Raw genomic sequence first — 12,873 nt, 5'->3', positions numbered from 1 at the left:
AACTGCTGCAGCCCACGTGGCAACCAGGGCAGGCCTAGGGCCCTCACAAGTGGAATTTATTTTCCTTACACACTAAATTAGACATATGTTTAAAAAAGTCCTGCCAGCCTGACACTCTCTTTGTTTTTATTTAAATATTTTGCCATTGGGAAAATGTCAGGCTGGTATAAATCTAGGAACAAACTACATCCTCAAATGCACTGCTGCTACTATGAGTGTTTGGAGAACTTTCTGCCAGAAGATTTGATATCCAGAACCCCCATTAAAAAAAAAATTACACACACACAGAGCTCGGCAGGAAAGCTCACTGGTTCCTGCAATTCTGTAAAACACAATCACATGCATGAAAAGAACCCCAAAAATAAAACCAAAACCACAACCAACCAACCAAAAAACAATATCCAGAAAAACTTTTTTACCTTTAGAGTTGGGTGAATAAGAAGTCTTCTTAAGCCAACCGTTTTTCAGTTGACTGTGATTTCCTGCAGCCAGTGACAGCTGTATCATATCACATTAATCACATCTGTGCCGTTCTCTGTGTGGGGTTGTCCATAGGAATAACTGAAAGTCACATCCTTGGTCCTCCAGCAGGGGTCATGTTTTGATGGCAAATGAAACTCCAGCTTCTCCCTAAACCAGGCTTTAAAAAACCAAATTAAACTGCAGAGCTACAGAGCTGGATCATTAAAGGTCAACCACGCGAGCAGGTGTGGGTTCATTGGTCAAAGTGCTCCACCCCACTTGTAATCAGTCTCGGTGGTAATTTCATTAGTGCCTGGGGAAAAGCCAGGCCAGGAGAGGCAGGTGATGGGGCAGGGTGCGCATGGCAGGGCAGGGGGCTCTTAATCCCAGAGGGTAATGGCCCATGGAAGTGCTAAAAGAACGGTGCTGTGAGCAGCTCTCTGGGCTCCTGGCTTCAGCAACGTTTCAGTTCCAAGTAATTGCCCTTTCTTTCCCCCGTTAGGCTGTGGTTGTGTGGGGAAGGTTCTGCAGCAATGGCACACACTGCAATGGCACACACTGCTGCACCACCTCAGTGTCCAGGGACAGGCAGGGGACAGAAAAGGGACCTGCATGAGCCCAAGACTGGTCTCAGGGTGACTTGAGCTATAAACAACAGGGAGAGTCCAAGTGGAAAACAACTTGTACCACCAAGGGCCCTGCTGCTTTTATGGCAACAGGGACAGAGGACACCCCTCCTTGGCTTGGACATTGCCCTCATCATCACTGGTTTGCCCTTCTCTTTGCACTTTATGTTGCTTTTTTTTTTTTTGATGTTGGGCCCTTTCACTAGTGAAATGTTACTTTTATTTAAAAGAAATATCCCACACCAGTGAGCATCCCTTTCCACAAAACATAACCTTCTCTCCCTAAAAAATTTCAGTCAGAAGTTGAGAGAATGTTTTTCTCATTTTCCCAGAATCTCTCCGCTTCTGTTATTTAGGTGACTTGAATGAGTCCCCTGTCCATTCAGGAAGCACAAATCCTTTGCTATAGTTTACAGATTCCTAATCAGGGAGGGGTATTTTTTGGGGGTGACCTCTGTTCCATGTGCAGCACCCTGGTGTGGGCTCCTCCACTCCAGTTCCCTGTTCCTTTGGAGACTTGAAGATGGCAGCCCAAGGTGCCTGTGCTGGTGAGGGGCACTGGCACTCAGTGTTAATGCATAACCTCAGAGTGCCTGAGGCCAGCACTCATGGAATGGAACTGCTGTTCCAGGTTTCTGTGCAACTACTGCCCACCCCTTCGGCCTCCTGAGCAATGGCTTTGCAGCTATTAAGAGTGCAGTTAATCAGAAGAACAGCTCTAAATTTAATAAGCAAGTAAGGACGGCATGCTAAAGGGTTTGAGAGGAGAGGAAAGATCAAAACTCTAAAGCTGCCCAAACCAATGTGGGATTTTGGGCAAACTGTTGGCTTTGCTACTCCTTGCCTGTGTAACAATCAATGCCACTGGCTCACTTGAGCTCTGGTTCATTTTAAGGCTCTCAGGCAGCAGAGTGCAGAGCATTAGTTTGCAAACTCTAGTCAAGATCATATAAAATTAATTAGGACAACAAAAACTACAGCCTTCTGCAAAGACTTTCAGAAAGATCCCAGAATGTTGTGGAACTGGCCAATAAAATATCAGAAGTAATTCATAGTAAGACACATACACAGAACCTAAACCATTAAGCCAAACACACAGATGTGGAATGGCCCCTAAACTAGGATACAGATCAGGATAATTCACTTCAGAAAAAAAGAAGTGGGATGTCTGAGCCAAAAATGACTCCAACAGGTGTGTGGTAATGCCACTTAGGCAGCCCAAGCCCAGCCCAATGGCTCAGCGCCATTCTGCCTGTGGCATTTCCCCACCCCAGGAATCAGGCAGGACTTGAGGGCAAGGGAGAAGACCCTGAGCCCCTTCCCAGGACTGTCCTGAGCTCTGTGTGTGTCCCATAGCACTGCAGGGAGCTGGAGGCAGGACTGCAGCCACAGCTCCGTGGAGATGTGCCTGATCTTTCCCTCAGCTCCCTTTGCCCTCGGCCACCTTGCAGCCCCTGGTGGCAAATCCCCTCCAGACCCCACAGGATCAAGCCACCACTTGCACACCACCCTGCACCTTCCATAAAATGGCTTCATCCCAGGCCCAGAGGCTTAGGAAATGCCAAGATCCACTGGTGCTTCAGTAAGTTGGTAACAGCCAGGGGCTGCACCTTCACTTCCCTCTTCCAGGTGCTCTGATGGCTCCTCTGGCTGTGCTACAGGTAGAAGTGCCCGGTCTACATCAGGTTTCTATTAAAGAACTCCTCTCCTCATTCCCAACCCAGCATGTCTGAGGAGCTTGGCTGAAATTTTAGCATCGTTAACACCCCATCAATGCTGTGTGAAACATGCCTGTAGGCCAGCTCTGGGGAAGTATCCATCTGGAATCCATCCCTGGCATGGATCAAAGTCACATGAGAGCCTGCCCCTGGACATTCTGGTGACTCTGCTGTGGGGAGAGGAGGCTGCAGGAGTCCTAAGCATTTAAGACAACTGATCAGGTCTAGCTGTCACTAGCCCAATCTCTGTCCATGAATTATGCTCATCTGACTAGAAGGAGCCAGGTGAACCCTCACTGCTTTGTAAGATGAAACAATGCTAAAGCTTCCAGCAAGGAACAACTCCCAGCTGAAGGCGAGAAGTCTGAACTCTTGTAGTTAATCTGAGGAGGAAGAAGAGCAGACATTCAGCAGCCGGCTGAACTAAGGAGCAAATCAGTGTGGAGATGGGACAGGGAAAGAAGATATTCCTACACAAAAGGTCTGCTTTGTTCCTCTTGTCCTTTGTGTCAAGGCAGCAGAGAAGGAACTGTAAAATCTAGAACTCTTTTCAGAGCCTGATAAAAAATGCAAGCCATAAATATATTACATCCCTAAAACACTTCTGCAGTGCCTCCAGGGCCTACACAAAAGTTACCAGCACACTGATCCAGCTGGGGACAGAGCCACTGTACCCAGTTTTCTTTGTTGGCCTGGACCAAATTCTGAACTTCTGCAGAGATGTGTGATATCCACTGACCAGAACAGTGCAGAGGAAGGGAGTTTCATTTAGGACAGTGCCTGATAGGTTCCCACACAGTGAGCTGGCTGAAGGCTAAATTATCTGCTTCAGAGCAGTGAAGGATTGATATGCTTGAACTCTGTAAGCTTGGAATTACTCAAACACCTCCTCTGACTTCAAGACTTTGGAAATAAATCAGAAGGGGGCTGATTAGTGCCAAGCTCACACCCTGCTCCCCCTAAAGGCTCAAGAATTCAGGCATAGCATCTTTGATCCAAGAGAAGACCTTGCAATTGTATCTGTTGTGCCTGTCTCTCAACAAATGGACTCCTTTTCCCAGAAATTTTAACTCTGGCAGCACTTGGCCCCCAACACATATCAGCTGATGTATAGTGCTTGTCTGGACACATTTGGACCAGTCCTGACTCTGTGTCCCTTTCTTCTCTCCCCTGCTTTCCAAATAGCCATCCGTGACTGTTTACTTTGGCAACGCCTGCAAAAAAAAAATAGTCTCAATGAAAAGGCAAAATCCATTAGGAAAAGCCAGCTGAGTGCTAAAAGGCCCCTAATCAGTAGAAAGTTTAAAGAGCACCGCTCAGAGAGAGGCTGCGGTGCCTTTCCAACACCTCCCCAGCAATGTGTGAGGCTACGACATGTCAGAGTGAAGCCCCAAACACAGGCACACTGCCAGTGGAGCTGTTTCCTCAGGGCTGAGCAGAGCCTGTGTCTGGCTGGGTGCTGGGGAGGGAGCTGCTGATGGAGGAGCAGCAGCATCACAGCAAACAACTGCAACCAAACTGGTAAAAGTTCACCCAGCTGCTTCCAGCCAAAGAAAGAGAGAAAGGCCTGATCTCAGCTCAGCATTACAACTGGACCAAAGCAGGAACTTGGGGTTGAAGGGCCAGTGCAGGTCCAAGTGAGGCGATCTCAGCAAAGACAGCTCAGATCTCAGAAAAGCGGCACTAGAAAAGCAACTGCTGCTGTGGAAAAGAAATGCCCTCAACATGTCTTGTCTGAAACACTAAACTCAGCCAAGAGCTGAACACAGTTCAAGCTAAACTGCAGTTGCCCCAAAACACCTCTCAGCTGTGGATTCCAGGTGAGAAATGACTGCTCACTTCGGCTGTATGGGGTAGCAAATGCTCCATCCTGGGTAGATTTACTTGCTTTGAGTTGAAATTATTTCAAACCATCATCCAACATTTCACAAGTGCACTGAATTACAGATTTCAAAGCACCATGAAGAAGTCAACAAACCACTCCTTTCAGCTCCCCTACGAAGAAGAAAGTTGCGTGTTTTTCTTTCAGGGAGCAATCAAAATATTTGTAATGAATCTATTGCTCTATGAACTGTGTTTTTAAAGCTTGATAGAAACAATCAGGCTCAGGTGTAATTCATTCTCCTTCATATTTTAGAGATTAATATGGAGTGTAAGGGAACTCAGGCACAATTTACCTCTAGCAGCTTTATGCCACTAAAGGATGTGCACATCACAGTCACAGGTGAGCTATTTTCTGTCACCTAAGCTATGTAAATCCCTCCACTCTGTACAAAATTCTAAGACATGCCTAAAGAAGTGTCAGCAATTGAAATTATGATGCTTTATAGATGCACTGAAACCCATATGAAGGAATATATAAGAAGAGACAAAATTACATTTTGTGCAGAATTGATGAGGATGAAGTTTAGGAGGTAAAAGTAGCCCAAAAAGTGTGAGCTTTCATATTATGTTCATTTTTTTTCTTCCCAGTTTTTTCACCTTGAGGTTAAATTCATGACTTCTTATGTCTGAGCAGGACTAAGGTTGCTTTTCCTCACCTGCTGGGTGTAGATAGTGCCAGTGTCCCACTCCCATCCCTGCAAGGAGCAGCTCTCCCAGCCAGGTTCAGCTGAGGATTTGTCACTTGGGCAGCAAGTCTGGGAGCCTGAACCATTTGTAGCTCCTGAATGTCTCTGGAACACCGAGGGTCATAAAAGCCCTTCTGAATGGGCACTTCACTGACAGTGCTCACCTTTAATAGCCTTTTTGTGAAGTTACAGCTTGGCTTTTAGGCCCTTTTTGCAATTCATCACTTAATCCATATATGCTACCTTGGCCAAGAGCCGGACAAAGGGGGCCCACTGTGTCTGGTTTTGTTATGGAGCAGCCGCAATGGCTTTTAACTAAAACAACGTATCTGAAGGAGAAAAATGTATTCACCTTGAATTCCCAACGGCTTCGACTTACTTAAGGTAGCTCTGCAGACACTGGTGTGTGCAATCAATGAAATCAGAACTGCAGCCATGTAAGGATGGCAGAAAGGAGTAAGAATGTATATGCCTTTGCATGTATAAAATATGAGGGGAGGAAATGTACAGGGAGGAAGGAAATAGATATCCTTGCAGCTAGGTCTGGAAAAGAGCATTTTTCTGATATGAAATTTTTCATGATCAAATATAAAGGTACATTAGATTGGCAAAGGACTGTTACACAACCCTGAAACCAACTGGGGGACCTTCTAAAGGGGCTTTTAAAAATAATGTGTCTTCTGGTACAGATCAATCCTATAATCCATTTGTCCTTTTTGAATGGGGGGTGAAAAAAGGGTAAAATTTATACCCCCCCCCCCCCCCCCCCCCAGCAGTCTTCCAATGCTGCTGCACAAAGAACATAGCTTGGTTTTGAACATGTAAGTCCAGGGTGCTGTGGTGGCAAACAAGGGCCAGCTCAAACCTGCTGAGACTTGGATTACATCAAACTAACTTGCTTAACTCTCCCACTGCAACACTTCCAGGTACAGAAGGAAGAGGTGGATACCCTTACTTGGGGGAAAAGGGGAAGGGCTCCTTCTCTAGGCACCAGGAAATGTGGAGCTGCCTTCTGGCACTGCTGTCAATCCTTCACAGAAATCAGTAATCCTTTACCACAGAATGGCCCGGGCTGGAAGGGACCTTAAAGATCCTCCAGTTCAATCCCCCTGCCATGGGCAGGGAACCTTCCATTAGACCAGGTTGTTCAGAGCTCCACTCATTCCTTGACAGAAACCCTTGGCTGCAGGAGGGAGTACCCCACTGAAATCAACTTGTGATCCTTTACATGCTTCCTCTTTCCAGGGTGCTGAGTGTGTGAATCCAGTGGGAGCAGGGACACCTGGTACAGGGAAGAATTGAGCTTCAAAGAGTATCCATCTTATCACCCTTTGGCTCAGGTAGCCCAGGGACTTGTCACTTCAAGGTGGAGCCCTCAAAGGGGACCACTTGGCAAAGGCTAATATTTATTTTATTTTAATAATCTAAAACTTCAGCTGTCAAATTTGGATTATTTTTTTAAATGAGATGAGATTTTTGGCTTAGCTTCCAGTTAAGCTAATGTGGAAAGCTACACATCTCTGGAGGCTTCTAGAAGCACTTCAAAAGACTAAAGTAAAGTCTTGAGAAAACCAGCAGGAAACACTATGGACATGGATAAATTCCACTACCCTTCTGTGCAATCTATCCCACTTTAATTTGGCTCTAGGCACCCAAAGTGAAGCCACAAATTTGGCAATCAAATAAGTGGGTGGCCAGTCCAACACTTATAGAGTAGTAACCACTGACCCCAGTTAATTTTCTTTCTACAGCTGATCCCTTTCTATACTCAGTCATTCCACCCACGTCCTGATTTTTATCAGACCTTCAGTCTTCCAAAGAATCTCCCTCAGAGAGTGAAGCAGCATGCATTCACCCCCTGGACTTGAATGTGTGAGTGAAACCAAAGCAGGCAAGAGGAATTGGGCACCAGTGGCATTTTCCTGCAGAGCTGGAGACGAGGGCCTGTGTGCAGCAGGCCTGCTGAAGCATTAGCTCCATTTGCTTTTTGTCTCTTAGCCCCCCACACCTGCCTGCCATTTAGCTGCCTCTGAAGGCTGGCCAAGGGACATCAGATCAAATAATAAAAGCCACATTGAAGCAGTGTTTCAGCTGAAACAGTATGAGTGGAGGCGAGATGGGGCTTGGAAAAGGCTCCCTCTCAAAGAGCCCACACATACATGCGAGAAGGTCATTAACTTGTGCCTTGTGCTATCTTTGCCGTCTCCGCTCCCTCTCTCTCAATTATTACATCAGAAGGAAATGAGAGAGCACTTTGCCAAATACTAATGGACTTGATGTTTTCATAATCTCAAGTGCACAACAATCAGAGCTGTTTATTTTCCAAAGAAGATGGGAACCAGGGGAGGAGGCTGAAGACTGTGCCATTCTGTTAAGGAGGGGAAAAAAACCCCTTATGGCCAAGAGCTGAGACTGAAAAACAAGCATCTAGGAACACTCTTGCTGTTACAACTCTAGCATTCATTTCTGGGGGAAAGGTAGTGAGAGTGCTTAGATACTGTCCTGTCCCACTGCCCACTGCACAGCAACTGACAGCAAGGGTCCAAGTTGGCAGAACACTTTAAAGTCCCACTTCAGCTTGAACTCAGATGATTTAGTCTGCTTTTTAATGCCTGAATGTAATGACACCACTACGTATTTGTTTCTGAAGTGTAGCAAGAACCATTATTTTCTGAATGAAATGTGCTCAGGAGACAGGATGTGACTGACCTGACAGGAGGGGTCTCTGCAGTGACATGTTTCTTGTTCTCAGTAGCCAGTTTCCCCACAACTGGAGAGTGTGTGAAATCCCAGGTTTTGTGTACAAAAGGAGCTTAGCAGGATACTTGTGCATCCTTAGATCTATGTTAGTGTACAAACACTCGAATGCCCACAAAGAGCCAGCTAGGACTGTGAGGCTTCTGTCCTGGAGTGACCAGGCTGCTCTCCTGATAAAGGACTGGCATCCTATTGGGGTGAGGAACTACAGAGGGCATTTGGTTTTACTAAGTGAGCCCAAGTCATCAGCAGGAAACAGATAAGGATATTTTGTGTTCTTCCTTGCTGCTCAGATTTTGGAAGCTTCTGCCTTTGACAGGGGTTTTACATTCTCAGTACTCTCTGGAGTGTGACAGACACCACTGACAGGAACCTGCACAGGGGCTGATGTGGGAATGACTTACCCAGTTACACCACAACTGACTTACCAAAGGATTCCCCAACAGAGTCCTCCATTCTCACACATCACCTTTCAAAGGTCATAAACAGAACAAAGGCTTTGTATAATTTGGGAGTCTTTGGGCTGAACTGGGGCATAGAAACTTTCCTACTGTGTGCAGGTACTTATTGATCCCTATGATCCAATTCTAGCACCAGCGTTTGTCCATACAGGCAAATGTTTTGGGTCTTCGACTGGGTTAAGAAGCAAAAAGGGCTCTTAACTACCACTGTTCAAGCATTTTTCACCCAGTTAGCAGTTAAATTCCAAGTACCTTCTATAGAAAAGAGCTTAGAATCCTGTCTCCTACAAGCTTAATACTGGCTTTGTGTGCAAGATCAGAAGTTTTCCTGGTAGAAAAACAAAGGGCTACTTCTCTGAGGAATGAACATAACAAATGTCAAATAGATTTTTAACCCCATGTCAAAAATCAAAAGTCTGTCTCTAAATGGTGGCTCAGACAAGAGCCGGGGCAGTGGAGGAGTGGGGGCTGCTCCTGTGCCGCCAGCTCCCGGGAGGTGTCGCCGCAGCCCAAGGCTCGAGGCGCCAGGACACACTGGCTGCGTCCTCACATGCTGTGTCCCCATTGCACCGGGACACCGGCTGAGGGGACATCTCAGCCTCAGGTGGCAGAACCACGCTCCAGCGGCACCTCCTGTGTGATGCTGTGGCCACAGCAAGCTGAGGCTCCCCTTGCCGATCTCATTCCCACGTCCCCCGTTGTCAGCGCTCCCTGTGCACACCTGGGGCTTCACCTGCAGCAGGGCTGAGGGCAAGGGGCTCTCCCTGCCGGCTCTCCCTGCTGCTGGCTGGGTTGTGTTCTGTGGGTGACCTTTGTGCTAAAGCCTCATGAATGTTCAAAACCAGAGGGATTTTGGATTTGGTCTGACAAAAAAAAAAAAAAAAAAAAAAAAAAAAAAAAAAAAAAAAAAAATTGAGATTATGTATATAGATAGATAAAGAGCTGCTTTACTTGTATTAAAGAAGACATATTTAAAGAGGCTTTCACTGAAGACATGGCTGGTGTAGAATACTGGGACTGTGTCCTGAGAGTGGAAGGCAGTATTGAGCATCTTGTGCACCATATAATTAACTTGATTTTTGGGCATCTTGAGTGCCATTGGACTTGAATGAGACATGACTGCAAGCTCTTTTGTTTGTGGTCATCAAAGGTACCCCTTTGTTGTACTTGAAAATACAGCAGCCAGTGGAACAGAGGCTCAGCACTGGCTGGTCTGGCGCTGTTTGTAAAGTACAAACTAGGCACCAATGGACAATGTAGTGTGGGGACATGCAGCTACACACATCAGACTGAGATGTTTTCTGTACACCTCTGATGCAAGAATATTTTAGCAGCAAGCTTTAAAATTGTATTATATCCCAAACTTACATTGATTATAAGTTGGTATACAGGAAGAGGCTAATGTAGCAGAGATAGGAAGTGATGATTGTCCCTGACATAAAATTTAACTGTAGATAGGCATACTGAATGGGGATGAACTGTCTATGTCACTCTCAGAAAAAGGAAACACTTCAGACTGCAGAGGCCATACTTAGTGGAAGAGAGGTTAAATAAACCCCTAAGAATCCAAGAATGCTAACACAACCTCAAACCTCTGGGGAATCACTCTAATCCTTTGGAGTTGAGAGCTGGAAACATACCTGAACTATGTCATGAGTAGAAAGTCCACCCTCCAAAAGTAATCAGATGTTCTGTGGCCCACGTGGATCATCCCTGCATATTCACTTCCGTGCTACTCCTTAGAATCTCATGGAAATCTCCAATTCAATGAAATCAGCCTTCTCACACTGCCTGGTGCAGTGTTCCTTCAGTCACAACTAAATGTTTCTTTACAGTTCCCACCAAAAAAGGTGTGTTAGTGACAAGGAGAGGCAGATGCAATTATCAAGGGCTGGGAACATGGGCAGCAGGCTTACTTGTGTGTTCAAAAATACCTGAAATCTGGACCATCTCATACCTGCTCTGGATCTATTCTCCCCCTGGCTCTGGTCTCAAGCAACCCAGCGAGGTTAGAGGGTTTCCCCCATCAGTCTCTAACACTGTGTTTGTCCTTCACACCCACTGGTGACCCCTTCAAAGCACCTCATTTACTATTTTCAGATTCCTCCTAAGTATTTCTGGATGCACCATTCAATAGTTCTCCTTCTAGGAGTTACACTTGCATTATTAGTGGTCTGAGATTTCTATTAACTCTGTCCCCCTTTTTTCCTCTCTTAAGCATTGAACTATATAGCTCAGGCAGATACTTGTCTCACTTTAAGCAGTGGCCAAGAGCTATTTAATGATTTGGGTTTATACACTGCACACTGCCTGCCTAAGTACCTGTGATACATGGTAAAAGCACAAATTCTTCTGCTAGAAACAGGTTTGTTTAAAAGAAACGAATGTGCACTCAAAGTTTTCCTCAACAACACCCAGATGAAACCTGTCCAGCTCAAATAAGCCAGCTTCCAGCTCTCAAAACTTTCCTTCTCCTTTGTAGAGACTGTGGAGTGTTAGTTTCTGGTTAAAAGTTTAATCAGAATCAACAGTGAGGGACAGGAGTAGTGGTCTGATTTTTAGCCCTTTTGTCTTCATCTACTTAAGATCATAGTGGATTTTTGTACATGTTGAATTTTCCTCCTAAAACTTCTCAAGGCTGGAGAACCTGAATTACTGAAATATCACTGAGTGATTACTGTCCCTTACTCAGGACAATTATGTAGCCCTGAAAATCTTGCTTGCACTGCTTGTTTTGTTTGGTTTTTTTACATTGGATCCTCTCCACTGTAAGTCTGTGTCTGTGTAAAGATACCCCAGAGAGGGACCAGCTTCATAGGTCTCAATGCTGGTGACAAAAGAGGTTAAACTTGTAAGCAACCAATGTAATTTCTCTTAGCATGAAATGATTGTCTCACCACTCAGATGGTCAAGTACCTGTACTGATAAACTCCTTCCTTACCGTGGTGTTGGGCAGTGCAGGGCTCTCCTGTTCGGCACATCTTCTGCCTCAGGGTTAGAAGTGCCTCACCTCTCGCTACCTCCCCACGCTGTCCCTCCACTTGTGGTCCTCCTGGACTGAAGTCTGGGGACAGAAGGGAAGGGCTGATCCAGCTGTAGGACATTGAAGTTGTTCCCATAAATACTCCTGCTGGAAAACAGAAGTTTAGAGTACCTTAGAACATGAATGGCCTATTAGAAAACACTACTCACAAGAGAGGAGAGTATTATTTTAAATAGTCATCCCTCACCTGAAAACTTCAGACTATGATGAGTTGTAATTCAAATACTTTGAATGAAGTTACACTTCTGAGTGAAGAAGGCCCATAGAAAGACTGTGGCTCTCTTTAAAAAGCCTCAGTACAAGAGCAGAAATGTGGAAGAGAGGCATTGATAGCTAAAGATGTAAAAGAAATATGTGTAATAGAAAAAAATGTAGGCAAATACTGTGCAGACTTTTGACAGCTTTGGAACAGTGTTGTCCAGCTACAGCATCACCCATCAGAAAAAATATCTGAAGGTCACATTATCAGCCTCCCAGAGCACTCGAATCTAGGGCAAGTGTTATGGGGACAGATCCAGGTCTGCTACTCTGCGTGGCATTCTTCCTTTTGTGCATCACCATGGTAAACAGAGAGGGTTGCCAGGAGCCTGGATGCATTGTTTGTGTCAGTCCCTCATCCCCTCTCCCCCTCCTTCCCCTAATGCTTTCTCAGTGATTAGTTACTGAGTAGAAGGGGCTCCAGTTACCATGCAGCCTGGCATCCCTCCTCATTTTATTGGACTAATATCCCACCTGCGATGATAAGGTTTAAACTTGTTTAATCTCCCAGCTTAGCTGTGGTGTTTTAATATTTTTAAAATGGTTGTTTCAGAAAAAGGGGGATTTAAACAGGTTTTGAATAAATAATAAAAGCCCTTCTCACAGGTTGCAATGCAGGCTGGGAGGCATGAACCATTTTCATCAGGTCAGATTTCACGTTGGGTTATCCCAAGGTGGCCTGACTTTGTGGCTACGGATTTACAATGGAACAGTCAGATGCAAAGCAGTTTATGGAGGAGAAACTGCTTTAATAATGCATTTCCTGCTCAGCAAACAGCAGATACAATGACATTCAGAGGGAATGGGAGAGTGAGCAAAGTCTCACAGGAAAGGAACCAGTTTCTCTCCAGAGTTTAATAACTTCTTTTGCTCCAACAATATATTTCAGGAGATAAAGGTTGACCTGAGACACATCAGAATGTACAGCTTTGAACTGATAAAAAAGACAGGTTTGCACATCTCAGGCCTTATGATCTG

This window comes from Melozone crissalis, unplaced genomic scaffold (assembly GCF_028551555.1).
Source record: "Melozone crissalis strain CALT ecotype California unplaced genomic scaffold, PUWL_Pcris_2 ptg000063l_1, whole genome shotgun sequence".
NCBI classification, from domain to species: Eukaryota; Metazoa; Chordata; class Aves; order Passeriformes; family Passerellidae; genus Melozone; species Melozone crissalis.
Note: the sequence above shows the minus strand (reverse complement) of the source record.